Source organism: Sapajus apella, unplaced genomic scaffold (assembly GCF_009761245.1).
Source record: "Sapajus apella isolate SASKATOON/1434 unplaced genomic scaffold, GSC_monkey_1.0 scaffold3, whole genome shotgun sequence".
NCBI classification, from domain to species: Eukaryota; Metazoa; Chordata; class Mammalia; order Primates; family Cebidae; genus Sapajus; species Sapajus apella.
The window spans coordinates 21,386,691-21,403,634 of NW_022436943.1; the positions used below are offsets into that span (position 1 = coordinate 21,386,691).

At 34.9% G+C, this 16,944-nt stretch overlaps 1 non-coding gene across 1 annotated transcript; it reads left to right on the forward strand.

Moving 5' to 3' along the window:
• Positions 1–16,029: 16,029 nt before the first annotated feature.
• On the forward strand, positions 16,030–16,163 carry LOC116536371. Its single transcript, XR_004262596.1, has one exon. It is a non-coding gene; the product is annotated as a U4 spliceosomal RNA (small nuclear RNA).
• The last annotated feature ends 781 nt before the right edge of the window (positions 16,164–16,944 follow it).

The window sequence follows — 16,944 nt, forward strand, 5'->3', positions numbered from 1 at the left end:
TCACTCTTCAGGCAACAAAAGTTTGGATAGAAATGTAGGCATAGAGGAGGCTTTAAAAATGTTAAAATGTTAGCTATTGTTGATGCAAAATTTAATTTGGTTGTGTTGTAAGAGCAAATATTGTAATTCGGCTTTCAACACCAGTTTAGTGACTAACACATGCCTGATTTCAAATGGTGTTTAATACGTGGAGCTCGTAGTTGAGAGATTAAAGAATGTTGATTAAAGCTTGGCATGTCTTAAGTTTATCACCATCAAACTCTAAAGAAGCCTTGGCTTCTTAGAAAAAAAATGGCAGGGTGGGGGTGGGGTGATGGTGTTTTCTTTGACTGTCCATGCTATGGAAATACATAAGACAGGAATGCAAGAAAAAGGGTCAAAAGCATCTGCAAAACATACATGCCAGAGAGCTGAGCTTGGCTTGTTGGCTTGGCTTACCCTGTGCACTATAAGTATTTGAAAGCAAAACCAACTACTAAATAGTTACATTGCATCCAGCTATAGTGTTGTGGCTCTGATATTCTGCTGAAGAAAGCAGCAAGTGTTGAAAATGGAAGACATATCTGCATTAAAGTGACAACCTACCACAGGATTTTTTTAAGGTCCATAGTTGAAGAAGCAAAGAGAATTGTTATAAAGAACAGCAAGTGGAAGAGGACTAGATGTCAATTAATCTAATCCATTTAAACAAAATTGTGTTATGAATCTCTGTTTGCTGTAACTCAGATATGCTTTGTATTTTGAAAAAAAGTAGACTTAGGAAGTTAATGATTTAATTTCTGAATGTGGAATCCCAGTTTTTACAAACAGTTGGTGGAACAAAGCATATCATGCTGAGAGCTGGTCATAAAGACAGTTCTTTAATATTGTAAGACTTCCTTCTGTTTCAGTGGTAAGTTCAGAACCCGAGTTTGATCATTTGCATTATGTTTATTCACGCTAATTCTACTAGGATATATTCTGGTTTGTTTTGCTTTTAAAATATGTTTACAACCCACTGTCCCCATACAGTCTCTGTGGTATGAGATTCTTTCTCTGGGGCACCCAGAGCTAATGAGCTGGTTAACCTTAACATATTTTAGTACTCTACTGCTTGCTTGGTTGCTCTAAAATACGGCTGAAAAAAGACAGTTTGGGGTGACAGTATCTATTCCCTTCTGTGCTAGAAGGTGAGAAGTGGTGATCTCCATCTGTTCACTCTCCCTGACAGATGTGCTCTTCCACCTCTTCGTGCCAGCTCAGCACACTGCTGAGAAGTTTGCTACACTGAAGGATCCATTTCCAAGCACAGAAAGGGTTTGTTTGCTTGTACACCTGTGCTCTAAAGGAAGTTTTCCTATTGCTTATGCCAGTTGGATGAGTTGCTGAATTCTTTAGCATACATAAAAATGCAAAGTGCCTGAAATGGGAATCAAATGATAACATTATTAGAATTCCCTCTTGGGGACAGATGAGACAGATGGTTGCATAAGGAGGATGTGCCTGAGTACAGCTTCTGTAGTCTGAATTTGTTTTTTGTTTGTTTCCTTTTCTGTGAAAGCAATGCACATATTAAATATCATACAGAACACAAAGCACATTTGAAAGAAAGAGAGGAGCAGAGTGGAACATGAATTTTTAAACTTCTGTCTACTGAGAGTCATGCACAAGCATTGGGAAGCATCATCTTAGGCCTCTGGAATCTATACTCTGCAACTTTCCTCAGCCAGAAAACCCAATAAAAACAAGTCATGTGAATAGGAAGATGCCATTTATGGATCAAGTGGATTTTAGTTTCCCATTCAATCAAGTGAAATTAGACATATCATTACCTATTTAAATTCTTTAAAAATCTTCTTATGACACTTAGAACACAGCACCTTTGTAGGATTTGGCATTTCTCACCCATCTCCTCTCTGACTTGACTTTGGCCGCTCTGCCTTCTAGTGCAGTAGAAAGATAATAGAACCCATAAGTAAGAAGTTTTTGTTTGTTTTTAAGGTAAAAGTTATAGTTTCTCCAAAGAAGAAAAGGAGTAAAATATGTGGAGAGAATTAGGAAAATTAGAGGATTCTTTGTAATAATGTCTTTATTATAAGTGACACATGAGATTTCATGCTTATAAATCTGATAGATCAGAACACCATGATTTTCTCCAGAGCTGCTGACACATAAGAAACCTACAAAGAGATGTCCAGTTGTGAGTCACAGGGCTTCATCCACCTCTCTTTTATTCATAATGTAATAATTGGGATGAAAAAAGTGAAAGGCTCTTTTTATCTAATTTGTAGATGACTTGAAGCTAGAAAAGAGAATGAATAGTTGCATGCAGAATGAGTTCTAAAAAACAGAAGGACAAGTGGAAGCCTGTGCTTAATCCTTAAAAGTTCTTAATACATCTGTGGTTCCTTTTCTTTGAAGAGCTTCAAAACAGAAATGACTTATTCATGAATTTAATAAACACAGGTTTGAAATGTAGCTGGAGAAGAGTTTGAAATGAGTGTAAGGGAGTACAGGGTGAGAGAGTCTTTTATGACTCATTCATAGAAGCATTTGAAAGTGTGAAAAGGTAATCATTCTCTGTTCCCTTCTACCTAAGGAACAAGGCTTAATACTCCCCATCTCTTTCTACCATGATTCTTTTCAGATTCGTATTTCCAATAATTTCCTTATTCCATCCTTTGATTTAATTCCAGCCTTGAAGCCAGAAGTATCTAAAATATAAACTGCACTCTTTCTACTTCTAATATTACTTTTTTCTCTTAGCAAGATCTAACTACTTGCTAGAGAGGAATTAGATGTGTTGCTCTAAAAATGGAAAGGCTGAACTTCTTTGCTACAAATAGAGTCCTATAATAAAATAATTTATAAATATGTGTTTTTAACACTATTCAACTTAAAAGATAAGTTTTTATTAATAAACTTATTGTGAAGTGTGCAAATCAGGTTCACTAAGTCTGAAGCTTCTTTTTTTTTTTGGTAACTGTGCCTTCAATCATTATCAATTTATGGGATTTTTGAATTAAGATAAACTGGAGAATAGACATTTGGTTTATTTTAATATTTCAGATGACTAGTTCTTGGAAACCAACTGATATTTATTTAGCTGCTTCCTCAGATCAAGGACTTTATACTTTCTTACTCATGTAACAAGATGCTTAAACATGCTGAATTGTAATCTATGAGGAAGAAAACAGGGCCATTGTTGATTGTTCAAGGAAGGGTAAAAATTCAAATTTCAAATACACTGAATTAATGGAAATGAGAGACTGCATTCATTTACCATGGCTGTATAGTCCTGTACTCAATGGAAGCCCTCATTTGCAAAAACTGCAGAATTGTTTACTGGACATAAAGTAAGAATTTGAGAAGAAATTTAGAGCTTTTTATGAATATAAATCTTAATTCTCTTTTCCCTTTCCTTTCTAAATTATGTTAATGTAATACAATAAAAAATCAGGATATATTTCAGAATTTACCTGATAAGATTGTTGTGGAGTTAAAAGGGTGTTTCCCATAACATATGGGTTTGCACAACATTTCATATACCATACTAAGTTTTAGAAGAGGTACAAAGTTTATATATCCCCAAATTGAATATGTCATCAACAGTGAACAGTGTGGCTTATCTGTGTAATAAAATACGGCTTTCAATGAAAAGAAACACACTACTTAAAATGCAAAGTGGATGAGTCTCCACAAGAAGCTAAGTGAAAGAGGCCAGAAACAAAAGCGTATGTACTATACGATTTCATTTAAATTAATTTCTAAAGCGTGGCAATATTCATCCATAGATTCAGAAAGCAGATCTGTGTTTGTCTTAGGCTGGGGATGGGCGATGAACAGTGAATGAGAAGAATTTTTTTGGTAATGTAGGTGTTCTGAACTTGACTATTTGGTGGTTACAGAGATGTGTAAATGTGTTCAAACACATGCAACTGTATACTCAAAATTGGTGCAGTTTATTCTGTGAAAATTATGCTTCAATTGGCTTTAAAAAACAAAAGCAAACAAAAGAGCCTATATACATGGATTTCTGCTCTAATGGTATACCATAAAAAAATATTTGGGCACCGTTTCTTTAACTTGTTGAAAGTCTCTGCTTCCCAACTACTGAAGTATCTACAGTCCACAGCTCAACAAGAGCTGAAAATAGAGGTTGTGTTGAAGAAAAGCGAAGTGACATTTATTGAGCTCTGCATAAGGAGCTTTCCATACATGTATATATGGAGTTCTGTGTTTGAGAAATTCTCTTAGAGAAGAGATCTGTTATTAAAACACTTCCAGATAAGCCATGTGATGTGGGCATCTCATACGCAAGATGAATATGGCAAGATTGTTCTACATGAGACAGAAGGAACTTGATAGGAAGCCAGTTGGAAGACTGAATTAGACAGAGTGATTGGAGTATGTCTACAGCTAAGTAGACTTCACATCACTAAGCCTACAGCAGAGCTTTCACATGCCTGTGGCAGAATTGGTACCTTAGTACAGAGTGACCCAAAATAGAAGAGGTGCTAGGAAAGGTACAGGAGTCAGATTAGAAGCACCCATTCAGTGTAAACCAGCAGACATCCTAGTAGGCCCAGGGGTTTGTTTGTAAAACAATTCTTTCTACATAAATCTGTAGAGCTCATTTCACTTTCTGGGTTACAGCTTTATTCAATATTTTTAAATAACATGTTTGTAACAAATGAGAAAAAGAAGGCTCTAAGATGTCAGAGTTGAGAAAGAAGAAAGAAGGAAGCACAGAGGCTGGTTTTCAGCCTGTGGCAATCCATGTACTCAAAATGTGACTTTATATTTTTACTGTGGAGTGTAAGTCCCATAACATCAAATATTTGTATAAATATATATTCCAAGGCCAAAGTTTGTTTGTGTAAGAGCTTGCTTTAGGAAAAAAAAAAAAAAAAAAAAACCGTTATGTAAAATTCCCACTCACAGTGGTCAAAAAGTTAGCACTAAATTTAGGTAGAAATTTTAAGAATTACTGTGAAAAGTTTATTTCGTAGCTATTAGATTCATTATGATAAAATTTTAAAAATTACATCTTTTTCATTACTATAATTCTCTTAAATTCTTAAATTATTTCTTTCTTCATCTAGGGAAAAATTAAAACCAGTAAGTGGGGCCAAAAGTGACCACAAAGAAAATAAGTTATTCTTATAAAGAAGGAATTATTTCTATTACCTTATTAAATGAGTATTATTTTCCTAGCAAACACAGAGTTACCATGCTGCAAATGAAGCTATGTGCGTGCAAAGAAAAGGGTAATTCTGACTTTTTTTCTTTCCTCAACTCAAAATATGAAAGAGCTGTATCACTTGTTTTTTCTTGAAGGAACAAAAGCTTTAATTAGTCTACAGTAATTTGTGAGGAGATGTTTGGTTGTTTCTTTGTTTTTATCTATGAATTAGAGTATGCAGCTTGCTGAATAACTTTTAGAACAAGGTTTCCAATCCTTAGGTTGCAATACATTGCAATAATATGGGTTGTTGAATCAGTTTAGTACCTTGGGATTAGCATTTATAAAAAATGAATTAATAAAACCCATAAGTATTGTTTCTTGAAGCATATTTTTCAGATATATATATACATGTCGGTGTATACATGACTGTGTGTGTGTGTGTGCGCGTGCGTGTGTGTGTGTATGTGTGTAAGTTTGAGTATTGGGCTGTAAGATAAAAAGTTTTCCTTTCTATGGACTGAGAACAGCAAAAAAATTTAAAAATCATTTATGAGAACCAAGTAGTTTCTCAATAAATGCTTGTTGACTAGATGGCTGATTTAATTTGAGAAACAATGACCAAGCTTTGCTCATTGTTTTAGAAAAATTTTCTAAAAGTGCAAATCAGAATGGCTGCAAAAAGATAATATTTGTGATGATTTCTTTTCAGCATAGCTTTGTCCTCATTAGGCCTTATGTATTTATTTTTGATTTACCCTGATTAGGAGTGTTCAGATTCTAAGTCTTGAACGGCTTAGAAAATCACCAGAGGGGAAAAAAAGAGCTTATTATGAACCCTGGCCAGCAGTGACATTTAAAAATGGAATCAACAAGAACTATCATGAATGCAATTAAAATACTGGGAGCCTGTGACTAAGGGGGATGCTTTAGAATATCACCATGTGTCATCTGCTGTTTTAAGGGTCAATAGGAGCACTTGGTGCACTAAAATCTATTAAACCTACTACTGTGAGATTGTTTTTTTCAGTAAGCAAATTAATAGGAGTGGATGATTACCATCTTTATTATAGGTTGGGAAGCTAGTATATCTGCTTAAGTGCACTTATTTGAATGGAAAACAGGTATATATAAAGTATGCTGAAAAAAATTGACAAAGCCTTTGAACTAAAAAGAAGCTGACCCTATGTTAAAGGATAAATACTTCAAAAATAATATGAAAATGGTTGTGATTCTAATTATTTTGGGAAAATTTGCCTCTATGAATCATTAATTTTCATCTTTAAAAATTCAGAAAGATGTGACATTTAATATGCTAGATGAGTTTTTAGTAGAATACACTATATTGGCTATATGCCTTTCCTCTCCTAGATATTATGGTGATTGTGGAACCATTATTTAAAATTTGCTGGAGTTATTAGACAAAAAGACTCCATAATATATATAGCTCATCCACTTTAATACCAAGGCACAATTAATACCTTTCAAGTAGAAATTGAGTTTATTTATGTACATCCTCCTCCAGATTCTCATCAAGTACTATAGTTGTTTGTTATGTCATAACAGATGTATGAAACACCAAAGAAGAAAATGTCAAAACAGATTGTTCATTATTTGATCAAAAGGATGATTCAGAGAAGCAAATGTCCAATGTTTAAACTCTGAGGCCTAAACATAAGTGTTTCAGAAAAACTCTCATCTTTTGTTGATTGTCAGACATGCCACAGAATCTCACTTTCTCACCACTAAATCCACTATTAAAAAATAATTTCTTGAAATGAGTGCTTCGACAAAGATGGAAGGTGTACCAAAATAGGCACTTTAGCAACAATAGATTGATTATGCCATAAAAGCATCATATTGGAAGGTAATAGTCATGATCAAAATCATAGCACCATAAAATAATGTTAGTTGATTATATTGAATACTGAGTTGGAGTCAGAGTCTTACAATTCCAGGAACTAGTTCAACAGTTACGCCTCTTCCCAATTTACAGACATAGAAATTCTCTTAATTAAACCACATAAACACCCATACTACAAGAGCACTGATATCAGTGAGACAGCCTTATTTCAACTATATAACTGGTGAGTCAAGTTTGTTGAGACATAATATGCCTATTCTATTACTGGCACAAAATATCAGTTTGGTGAAAAAAAGATTGATTGGTTGTTGATTGATCAACAAGTTCTGACAACCCTATTTACTTTCACATTTAAATCTATTATTAAGAATTGTCTAGCTGCTAATAGTTTGAAAACATTGGAAATTAATTTAAAAATGTTCCTGATAGATATATCAGGAACTGTCTTACTCTGTCAAAACATGATAAACTTTTAAAAAGTGACTATTAAGAAATTACATGATATGGTTTGGCTGTGTCCCCACCCAAATCTCATTTGAATTCCCATGTGTTGTGGGAGGGTCATGGTGGGAGGTGATTGAATCATGGGAGCAGGTCTTTCCTGTTCTGTTCTCATGATAGTAAATAAGTCTCACAAGATCTGATGTTTTTTTAAAAAGTGTAGTTTCCCTACACAATCTCTTTCTTTGCCTGCTGCCATCTATGTAAGACTTGACTTATTCCTCCTTGCATTCCACCATGATTGTGAGGCTTCCCCAGCCATGTGGACCTGTAAGTCCACTAACCTTCTTTCTTTTGTAAATTGCCCAGTCTTGGGTATGTCTTTATCAGAGCCATGAAAGCAGATTAATACAGTAAATTGGTACCAGTAGAGTGGGGATCTACTGAAAAGATAACCTGAAAATATGGAAGTGACTTTGGAACTGTGTAACACGCAGTGGTTAGAACAGCTTAGAGGGCTCAGAAGAGGACAGGAAAACGTGGGAAGGTTTGGAACTCCCTAGAGACTTGTTGAATGGCTTTGACCAAAATGCTGTTAATGATACGGACAATGAAATCCAGGCTAAGGTGGCCTCAGATGGAGATGAGGAACCTGTTGGGAATTGGAGCAAAAGTGACTCTTGTGATGTTTTAGCAAAGAGACTGGTGGCATTTTGCCCCTGCCCTAGAGATGTGTGGAACTTAGAACTTGAAAGAGATAATTTAGGAAACCTGGAAGAAGACATTTCTAAGCCACAAAGGATTCAAGATGTGACTTGGGTGCTGTTAAAGACAATCAGTTTTAAAAGGGAAACAGGGCATAAAGTTTGAAAAATTTGCAGCCTGACAATGTGATAGAAAAGAAAATCCCATTTTCTGAGGAGAAATCCTTGCTGGCTATAGAAATTTGCATATGTAACAAAGAGCTGAATGTGAATCCCCAAGATAATGGGGAAAATGTCTCCAGAGGTTGTTAAAGGTCTTCACAGAACCCCCTCTTATCACAGGCCTGGAGGCCTAGAAGGAAAGTGGTTTCGTGGGTCAGGTCTAGGGTCCCCATTCTGAGTGCAGCCTAGGACTTGGTGCCTTGTGTCCCAGCTGCTCCAACTGAAGCTGAAAGGGGCCAAACACAGAGCTCAGGCCACGGCTTCAGAGGATGCAAGCTTCAAGCCTTGGCAGCTTCCACATGGTACTGAGGCTTCCAGTGCACAGGAGTCAAGAACTGGGACTTGGGAACCACTGCCTGGATGTCAGAGGATGTATGGAAATACCTGGATGCCCACAAGAAGTTCCACGTAGGGGTGGGACCCTCATGGAAAACCTCTGCTAGGGCAGTGCTGAAGTGAATTGTGGGGTCAGAGCCCACAAGTGATACCTTACCGGGCAGTGCCTAGTAGAGCTGTGAGAAGAGGACAACCATCCACCACACCCAAGAATAGTAGATCCACTGACAACTTGCACCTAGAAAAGCCGTACACACTCAACATCAGCCCATGAAAGCAGCCAGAAGGGAGGCTGTACCGTACAAAGCCACATGGGTGGAGCTGCTGAAGATCATGGAAACCTACCTCTTGTATCAGTGTGACCTGGATGTAAGACATGAAATCACAGGGGAGTATTTGGAGTTTTAAGATTTGACTGCCCTTTTGAATTTCAGACTTTCATGGGGCCTGTAGCTCCTTTGTTTTGGCCAATGTCTCCCATTTGGAATAGCTGTATTTACCCAATGCCTGTACCCTCATTTTATCTAGGAAGTAAGTAACTTGCTTTCGATTTTACAGGCTCACACGCAGAAGAAATTTGCCTTGTCTCAGATGAGACCTCAGACTGTAGACTTGAGTTAATGTTGAAATGATTTAAGACTTTGGGGAATTGTTTGAAATGTGAAAACATGAGATTTGGGAGGAACCAGGGGCAAAATGATGTATTTTGGCTGTGTCCTCACCCAAATATCATCTTTAATTCCTGTATGTTGTGGGAAGGAGCCGGTGGGAGGTGATTGAGTCATGGGGGCAGGTCTTTCCCCTGACGTTCTCATGATAATGAGTGGGTCTCACAAGATCTGATGGTTTTGTAAGGGGAAGTTTCTCTGCACAATCTGTGTCTCTTTGTCTGTTGTTACTCATGTAAGATATGCCTTGCTACTCCTTGCCTTCCACCATGATTGTGAGGCTTCCACAGCCATGTGAAACTCTAAGTCCATTAAACCTCTTTTTTTTTAATATTACCCAGTCTCAGGTATGTCCTTATCAGTGACATGAAAACAGACTAATACAGTACAGTTTGCTTAAAAATTTAAGGGCATGGTCCCTTTTAACTCCATTATGTCTCTTAATTTCCTTCACATAGCAGAGAATGAGGACTTCAAAGGGACTCTTGTGAGGATGTCTATGGTAAAGTGGAATTTCCAAAGGAGATTCAACAGCTGATATTGGCAGCCTATTCTGTTAAGACTAAATGCTACAAATCTGAAGCAGATTGGTCACTGTCATATTACCATTAACTTGCACTCCATTCTCACAGTGAACTTAATAATGAATGTAAACAAGGGAAGATTTCTATTTTACAATCAGATAAAGAGATTAATAGATAAATTTGATTATATAGAACTTGAGGTAGACTAGTAAAGCCAAGGATCCCATGATTGTCTTAGTAGTAACATCCAAATATATATATATATGTCTTTCAGTGAAAGCAACAAGAATAAATATGAGTTTTGACACTCACCAGGCTTGTATTGCTTTATAAACTCTTAGATATTTACTAGAATATGGTACTTCCCTGGTGGGAACCTTTGGTGAAATCAGTGAATTGTAAACCTTCACTTATTAGTTGTAGGAAGCAGCCTCTTAATGTAGTGGGAAAAAAATTATGTACTCCAAGTTACAGCATGCATTCTAGACCACTGTGAGGGAGCAGTTTGCAGGTGAAGTTGCAATACACAAGAGGGTAGAAAAAAATTCCTGAAAAATTAGTTTGGATCACCAGTCAAGTGCTATGCCTAGACACAGATTACTTTGAGACTTTTCAGTTGTGTTCAACTAACCTATTTAATTTGCGCTGAGTTTTCTATTACTTGGAACTAGAAATAGTTTAGCTAATAGTTATCTATGCATATTAATAATTAGAGTGACTTTATAGACTCTCAATATTGATATGAAGTTTATAACTCTATCTTACTTATTATTGGCACTCAATATACTATTCCTATAAATGTTCATTGATGAGACATGAATGAACTCTGGAAACAGACCAAGGTTTAGTGTAAGAAACTGTTCAAAATTTTTTTTCTATCCATAGGAATATTGTGGCTCCTGTATCCGAGTCAAGGGAGGCAATGGTAACATGCTGATTTAATGTAATCAGTCACCCCCCATCAAAAAGAAAACAAAACAAACCCACTAATTTTATAGCAAATAGCAACATTTTCCAGCTAGTCCACAAAACCTCCCAAACACCTGGACTCTCTTTCTATGTACTTCGAAATAATTTTTTTGGAATTAAACTATGCGGCAGATTGAATAGGCTTTGAGAGCTATTTAAATACCGATTATAAAATCTGCTAATAGAAAAATATTCTCTATGTTTTAAACCATTTACTGACAATTTATTTAAAAAATATTTTGTGCCTAAAACCAAAATTATTTGGAATCGATTTTTTAAAAGTATTGGGAAAGGATGAAAAATGGATAGACTTTGTTTAATTCTACATTCATAACTTGATATTTAGGCTGTATGAAGACACTGTGAAATGTAACATAAAACAATATACATAGACATGTTTGTACATACACATATGCACTAAAATCTCTGAAGAGAAAGTGGTTAGTATTCACCAGATATTTCAATGGGTCTAGGATCTTAGAAAGGTTTAAGACCAAGGATATAGAATTAAAATTGTACAGGTTAATTTTTCTTTCATAGGTACCACAATATCTTACGTTAATCTGTAGATGGGAGTGAATATTTGGGCACTCACAAAACTAAACTTTGTACATATAAAGTGGTTAAAAGAAAAAACTCTGGAGTCTGCCTGCCAAGGTTTGAATCCTATGAATGCCTCTTACTGACAAGGTGACCACAAACAAATGCTAACCCCTCAGTGCCTACCTTCCCTTATTTATGAAATATGAGCTTTATAGTGCCTACCTCTTGGGTTTGCAGTGAGAGATAATGATAAAACTCATGTAAAACATTATGGATATTTCTTGGTACATAATATATTGGTCTCTTTGTACTTACTCATTTTGCTAATCTTAGCTTTAAATATTTGTTTCTCAAGCAGACTTCCTATATGATTTGTCTGAAATCTAAATCAAAAGTCACCTATTAGAGCACACTTATTTTATAGCATTTATTTGGAACTTTTGGTTCCACATGGTCAGGAACAATTACTAGTTAGTTCTTAACCTGCCTATCCAGTAACAAACATCTCTGGCTACAAAGATACTCATCTTAGATGCTCAAAATTTTTCTGACATGCTAACTGACTAAGTGCATAAATAACTGAATGAATGAATAAAAATATTCCCTATGTTTCCTTCACCTAAAATTATTGTAAGAATCCTTCATATCTACTTCAATTCTCGTTAATCAATTCAAAACACATTACCAAGTAAATACAGCAGCAAAAGTACTGGGTAAACTAACGTATACTCATTTGTCTCACTTATATTTTTGGATTAAACATTATTTGTTTTATATCAATAATTTATTATTTTATATGTAGATTATTTTCATAAACTGTTGTATACTACACAGTCTGAGTCTTAGAGCAAATATATTTATATTTACTGTCTTATCTGTAAACAAGAACTTTTCTCCACAATATATGTCACTAGATTAGATTTTTACTCACCATTTCATATGTATTACCACAATGTTCCCATTGCAGTATGTGGTCCGTCTTTCATTTTCAGTCACATATTCTCTTCTGTGTTAAAGGGGGTGTGGCAAGCAAATGTGAAGGAAAAGAGAAAGGAAACATGTCTAACCGATTTCATTCTATTTTAGTGACAGCGAATAAGACTCAAAGTGTCAGCTAAAATATAAAAGGTGTTTTTATTTCAAAAGTTTTCCTTATTCTATCAAATTTTAGATTTTTGTCTAAAGGAAAAGTATTGCCTCTAATATGAGCTTTCGTCCAGTCAAGTGTGACACCTTTTCTGCATAATCCAGTTAGGAATTGTCCAAGCTAAGAATTTTCTTAATTATATTATCAGTGTCAGCAATCAGAAAATTACATTGTGTTCTACACCCCAGAAGTTTCCAAACTGTAGAAAAAGAGAGACAGTGTGCAACAGATTAAAATTTACTTCCCCTGATACAAAAAATATATACAACTAAAGGCAGTGATAAGTGTTGAAAGGTGACATCAACATGGTATAAATCCAGAGATGGAGCATTTGTGTTAACATTATTTAAACTACCTCTAACAGCTTTGATGTAATTAGAGACCTCTTAGAATATGTGAATGTAAGAACTTGTAGAGTAGAATCGTATGCCTCAGAATCCTTTTAATTTTACATTCTATTTAGAGATATTTATTAATGAATTGTTGGTTCCATGCATTTCTCTATAATGCTCTCAATTTAATTTCTTATATTTTAAGTGTAAAAATCTTTAGGTTTCTATAAATTCCTAAAATATAAGACATTATCCTCAATACAACCAATTATCACAAAATATTACCTGGCATATTTTCCTGAGACATTTAATTCCTCAGGGAAAAATAAATGTCACAAAAATCTTGCCAGTCTTATAATAGTGGCAGTTCAGGAGTGCTAACTAACTCTTAGCTCCAAATGATTTCTCTCTTCTACTGACATAAAGCCTTTCTAATGCCTATATTTAATAATGTACCTACTATATACTATAAAAAATTTGATCTTCATGCAAATATTAAAAATCAGGTCTACAACAAATAAAAATGGATCTAGTAGTGTTTCTGTGGTATTAACTAACTGTTGACATGTAATTAAACTAACTCTAGCCTAAGCATTATTATTATTATGTTTTAGTTTCTCTAGACTTTAAATTACCTGACAGGGTGTCTGCCAATGTGCTATTAAAATTAATTCTATTTTCCATTCTATTGTTTCTGTTATACTTACAAGTGTCATCTTTATTTCTAAATACTTTAATGGTCACCATGGAGAGCTTCTAACCTTTATGTCTCTGAGTATAGATGGTAATGAAAATGGGTTCAGCAGATTTGATTCTGTTTTTTTGTTTGGAGCTTACTGAAAGCTATGAATATTTAGTACAACTGACCATTTCAAAGGGAATCCAGCAGAGACTGAATTAGAGACAATCTTCTACTTCTTATTATGCAGGTGGTAGTTATCACAGCTTTGGTTTTCAGTTGGTTTTGATGAGCTGGTATTTTCACAATAGTGGGCTCACTTTCAAGTATTTACATTAATTTCTTATGAAACAGAAATAATGACCATCTAAATGACTTGGCTTCTCTGATAATGACAACAGAGAAAGGTGAGAAAATTAACCAAGTATGCTTTCTAATTATAAAATATAGTTCATTTTTTCCTCTGACTTAAAAAACTTTAGAATAAAAATTTATTTTCTAAATAAAAACGATTTGTTAGGGGGGACCAAGAAAGGGATAGTTCAGTCATAGAGAAAATTGAGATAAAATATATAAATCTCTAAAACACGAATGAAAGCAGACACGCTGAAACATCCTCTTTATGAGTTGTTTTCATTTCCCTTAAATTTACTAAGAGTTGTATTATCTATACATACAGATTTGCATTCTATATATAAGTTATCTGGCCTTTGTAGTAGAAGGCATGGCATTCTGTCCTCCAAATATCTAACTGCAGAAGTCCAATCAAGGGTAATGTTTCAGAAAATCAAGAGGAGAGGAGTAGGAGGAGGAGGAGAAAGACTTTCCTAAGATATTATTGTGTAGTTTATACTACAAATATCAGAGGATATGCAAACAGTATATTTCACTCAATTTTACCAGTTTTGGTAAAAAGACTTAACTTCAACCAATAAAAATGATATAGCCTTCTGACCTTAAAACCTATACTTTGAGAACAGTTAAAGTTAGTATTAATTTCAGAGAAATGGGGCTTCTAAAATACACCAAGACCTCAAGTACAGGGCTTTAATACATAGTCAAAATAGTAAGTAAATTATAAAAAGCTAAATATCCTGCATTTTTCTTATTCTATGAATTATCATAGTATAATGGTTGCTAACATCACTTCAAGCACCAAACAGTTGAAATTCAAATTATGCTTTTAGCACTTAATAAATGCATAAAATAGGCGAGCTACTTAATTTCTCTGAGGCTGTCTGTGAAATGCAAGATTAAAGCAGTCATGCTCCATAGAGTCATATCATATAAGGTTTAGTGTATCAAAGGGCCTAGTATGTGACATTCTCCAGGGATCTATGTCTAAAACATCCACAAATTCTGGGAGTGTTAATTGTAAGCAATCCCTAGCTAAGAAATCACTGAAAAACACATAAAAACCAAGATTCTCTTCTTAATATACCTTAGTGTATTTACCTAAATATCTAGTGATATCAGTGGGCTTTGTGTCCCCACCTGTATCTCATCTTGAATTATAATCCCCATAATCCCCACATGTCAAGGGAGAGACCAGTTAGAGGTAGCTGGACCATGGGAGCAGTTTCCCCCATGCTGTTCTTGTGATAGTGAATGAGTCTTGTGAGATCTGATGGTTTTATAAGTGTTTGATAGTTGCTCCTACATTCATTCTCCTTTCTGGTGCCTTGTGAAGAAGGTGTCTTGCTTCTCTTTCTCCTTCTGTAAGGTTGATTGTAAGGTTCCTGAGGCCTCTCAACCCATGCTGAACTGTGAGTCAATTAAATCTTTTTATTTTATAAATTACTCAGTCTTGGGCAGTTCTTTATAGCAGTATGAAAACTGGCTAATACATCTAGTTATCATGTTGGAGATTAAACTTTGTAATCTTCTTTTCCTTCTGATGTGAACATTCCACATCCACCTCATCCTTATGACCAAGGCAGAAATAAATCACAGGCCATCTGTAATTTAACTTTTTCTTTTCCCTAGATTAAATTATTTTGGATGCAGACCCAATCTGAGAAGCAAGTACTGAAATTGTATCTAAACGATATCATATCTGAATCATTTCTTTCTTCAGTCAAAAACTTGTCTCCATAATCCACCTCCAATAAATAAGCCATGAGACCAAAAATGAGCCCTATTTACTCTCAAAGACAAAAGCTTCTGCCTAGCAAAAGAAATAATCAACAGAGTGAACAGACAGCCTGCTTAATGGAAGAAAACATTTATAAGCAATGCATCTGACAGGGAACTAATAACCAGAATGGGCATGGGATTCAAATAACGACAACAATAAGACATAATTTCATGAAAAAGCAGGCAAGAGACATGAATAGGTATTTTTCAAAAAAAGACATACAAATGGCCAAGGGATATGTGAAAAAGACTCAGCATCACTAATTATCAGAGAAATGCAAAGTAAAACTGCAATGTGGTATCATTTTACCAGACATAGCCAATGAAGTTAATCTGAGGTATGATTGTTGCTAAATGAAAACTTTTCCCAATACCCCACCATGACGACTTGAGATATAGTCGGCATTGGCAAATTTTGGCAGGCTCTACAGGGACTGAACCAAAAAAAAAAAAGAATGAAAGAAAAAAGGGAATATTTATACACTGTTGGTGGGATTGTAATTAGTACAGCCTGTCTGGAAAATAGCATAGCAATTTTTCAACAAACCAAAAGTAGATCTACCCTTTGATTCAGCAATCCCAATGCTGAGATCTACCCAAAGAAAAAAAATTAATATATCAAAAAGATATCTGCACACATGTGTTTATTGCAGCACTATTTGCAATAGCAAAGATAGGGAATCAACCTAAGTATCAGCAAATGATTGGATAAAGAAAATGTGGCATCTATACACCATTGAATACTACTCAGCCATAAAAGATGATATCATGTATTTTATAGAAACACGGATAAAACTAGAGGTTATTACCTTAAGTGAAGTAAGTCAGACACAAAAAGACAAATATGGCATGTTCTTTCTCATGAGTGAGAGCTAAAAAATGTGTTCATGTGGACATAGAGAGTAGAATAATAGACAATAGAAACTTGCAAGGTGAAGAGACTGGAGGAGAATGGATGATGAGAAATTACTTATTGAGTACAATGTACATTATTCAGAAATTGAGTACTCTAAAACCTCTGCCTTGACAACTATAATATGTTGATATAACAAAATTGCATTTATACCCCATACATTGATTAAAAATTTTCAAAAGACAATTGAAAAACAAGGCAAAACAAAAGGTCAGGATATAATCTTCATTTATGCAGTCCTCAATTTTCTCAAAATCTAGAATTTTTATTTCACTTTTATTGCAGTTTCAGGTATAAATGTG